Raw genomic sequence first — 3,340 nt, forward strand, 5'->3', positions numbered from 1 at the left:
TGTTTGCATTGTGTGGACAAAAAGCCCAAGGCATTTCATCTCTCTCTTTAGATGCAAAATTCTGAAAGGGCTTGTCGAAGTATGGTTGTTTGTACGAGGTGCACCAAAAAGCATGTAGGGGGCATATGCTTGGGAAATGGATGTCTCTAAGTGTCCTTACTCGGTCGCATGCGCAGTGTACATCTTTGCATTACGACCTTGCTGCGAGCATTTGTGATTCGAGCATTTTGGGGGAACGGGTTTCGTACGAGATGTTCTTCTTAGGCTCCTACAAACCAAAGCGCTCTTCTTTGCAATGCTCCGACAAGTGTAGGCCCAACGTGTCTATCTAGGGGAAGAAATCGCACGAATTCTTTTTTCCAAGATGTGGGTGCTCGCGGGTGGTTCCCTCGCGGTGCCAATTCTTTGATATGTGCATGTGCATGAGATTGAAGCTTGTCCGACAATGCTAGTGTGAGTGTATAGCTGTAGGAACTTTTCTATACCTGTGCTGGCAGATTAGGTGTCACGGGGAACAGTTAGACATGTCTGTGTATGCAGGCAGGCTCTCATCACCTATAAATTTGTGGATAGGGTGTTGTTATACACGATGCCCTTGAGCGGCCTTATAATTCAGGTGGTCATGTGCACAATGATGCCCTCGCCAATTGCATAACCAGCCATGTTTTCGACTCACACGGCCCTTCACCCTTTAGCACGGTGGTCTCCGTTGGCACTTCGGCAACTAGCTCTTCGTCATGGGAAAATGTTTGTTGCGATCGAGAAGGATTTTGTCTGTGCGGGTGCACCTCAACAGGCATGTAGGAGGAATATGCCTGGGAAATGGATGTCTCCAAGTGGCCTTACAATTGAGGTGGCTACGTGCATGTTGCATCTCGTATAGACTTGAGGCTTCTTTTCGAGTAGTGGCGATAGCGAGTTCGAGGGTAAAGGGTTCCGTACGGGATGTTCTTCCCAACTGCCTATGATTTGAGGCTCCCTGTTTGGCCCTCTCCAGTCGATGATGGGACACTTTCCTCTTGTGCAAAATCTTTGAGCGTTGCGAGTCCTGCATGTGCTGTGAATGTCATTCTTGTTGCTTGTGCGGCAGATTATGTTTGGATGCATGACAGAGCGAATGCAAATTTCGGTTTCCCATCACGGTGGGCATCCCTTGGCTGTAGCAGGTCTTGGGGGTCCCCTCATTGTTAGAAGCTACCTGGTCGATCCTGCCAGTAGTCATATGCTTGTCTCAAAGATTAAGCCATGCATGTCTAAGTATGAACTATTTCAGACTGTGAAACTGCGGATGGCTCATTAAATCAGTTATAGTTTCTTTGATGGTACTTTGCTACTCGGATAACCATAGTAATTCTAGAGCTAATACATGCACCAAATCCTGACTCTCAAAAAGGATGCATTTATTAGATAAAAGGCCGGTGCGAGCTCACCCACTGTTCCAGTGATTCATAATAACTCGACGGATCGCACGGCCTTTGTGCTGGCGATGCTTCATTCAAATTTCTGGCCTATCAACTTTTGATGGTAGGATAGAGGCCTACCATGGTGGTGATGGGTGACGAAGAATTAGGGTTCGATTCTGAAGAGGGAGCCTGAGAAACGGCTACCACATCCAAGGAAGGCAGCAGGTGCACAAATTACCCAATCCTGACACGGGGAGGTAGTGACAATAAATAACAATACTGGGCTCATTGAGTTTGGTAATTGGAATGAGTACAATCTAAATCCCTTAATGAGGATCCATTGGAGGGCAAGTCTGGTGCCAGCAGCCGCGGTAATTCCAGCTCCAATAGCATATATTTAAGTTGTTGCAGTTAAAAAGCTCGTAGTTGGACCTTGGGTCGTCACGGTCGGTCCACCTTCTAGGTGTGCACTCGCCCTCACATCCCTTCTGCCGGCGGCGTGTTCCTGGGCTTAATTGGCTGGGTCGTTGTTTCGGTGCCGTTAATTTGAAAAAATTAGAGTGCTCAAAGCAAGCCTATGCTCTGAATACATTAGCATGGAATAATGCAATAGGAGTCTGGTCCTGTTCCGTTGGCCTTCGAGACCGGAGTAATGATTAATAGGGACTGTCAGGGGCATTCGTATTTCATTGTCAGAGGTGAAATTCTTGGATTTATGGAAGACAAACCATTGTGAAAGCATTTTCCAAGGATGTTTTCATTAATCAAGAATGAAAGTTGGGGGCTCGAAGACGATCAGATACCGTCCTAGTCTCAACCATAAACGATGCCGACCAGGGATCGGCGAATGTTGCTCTAAGGACTCCGCCAGCACCTTCTGAGAAATTAGAGTATTTGGGTTCTGGGGGGAATATGGTCGCAAGGCTGAAACTTAAAGGAATTGATGGAAGGGCACCACTAGGAGAGGAGCCTGCGGCTTAATTTGACTCAACAAGGGGAAACTTACTAGGTCCAGACATAGTAAGGATTGATAGATTGAGAGCTCTTTCTTGATTCTATGGGTGGTGGTGCATGGCCGTTCTTAGTTGGTGGAGCGATTTTTCTAGTTAATTCCATTAACGAACAAGACCTCAACCTGCTAACTAGCTACGCGAAGGTTCCCCTTCGTGGCCAGCTTCTTAGAGGGACTATGGCCTCCAAGGCCATGGAAGTTTGAGGCAGTAACAGGTCTGTGATTCCCTTAGATGTTCTGGGCCGCACGCGCGCTACACTGATGCAACCAACGAGTTTCTCTCCCTGGCCTGAAAGGTTTGGGAAATTTTGCCAAATTGCATCGTGATGGGGATAGACCACTGCAATTATTGATCTTCAATGAGGAATTCCTAGTAAGCGCGAGTCATCAGCTCACATTGACTACGTCCCTACCCTTTGTACACACCGCCCGTCACTCCTACTGATTGAATGATCCGGTGAAGTGTTTGGATCATGATGACAACAGCGGTTCCTGTCGGCGACGTCGTGAGAAGTTTACTGAACCTTATCATTTATAGGAAGAAGAAGTCGTAACAAGGTTATCGTAGGTGAACCTGCGGTAGGATCATTGTCAGTTCGAGACCCTGAATCATGTAGGGGATGGAGCTAGCCTCCTCCCCACCCCTAAAATCTCGGCGACATGCGAACACTCAGCCCTACAATGATATGCTGGACGGCCAAGCTATGGGTCCAGTGCCATCGAGGTCGAGGGTCACATCGAATGCTTGTGATCAAAAGCGTGGATTCCCCATGGGGCAAAGAAGAGACTCGGATGCAATCTGGATTAGGATCGGTGCCTTTGAATGATGTTCGCATCGGACCAAGAGGTCTCTACTCGGTTGCAGTTCAAAGGGGGTCCGGGCCTCGTCCTCGTTGAGATTTCATGTTCTGATCGCATGCACGGC

At 47.8% G+C, this 3,340-nt stretch overlaps 1 non-coding gene across 1 annotated transcript; it reads left to right on the plus strand.

Moving 5' to 3' along the window:
- The first annotated feature begins 1,195 nt into the window (after positions 1-1,195).
- Positions 1,196-3,006, plus strand: LOC149579010 (18S ribosomal RNA). The gene has a single exon (XR_016357594.1). It is a non-coding gene; the product is annotated as an 18S ribosomal RNA (ribosomal RNA).
- Positions 3,007-3,340: the final 334 nt, after the last annotated feature.

This window comes from Cupressus sempervirens, chromosome 1 (assembly GCF_028749045.1).
Source record: "Cupressus sempervirens isolate cs-2001-9-10 chromosome 1, ASM2874904v1, whole genome shotgun sequence".
Lineage (NCBI taxonomy): Eukaryota > Viridiplantae > Streptophyta > Pinopsida > Cupressales > Cupressaceae > Cupressus > Cupressus sempervirens.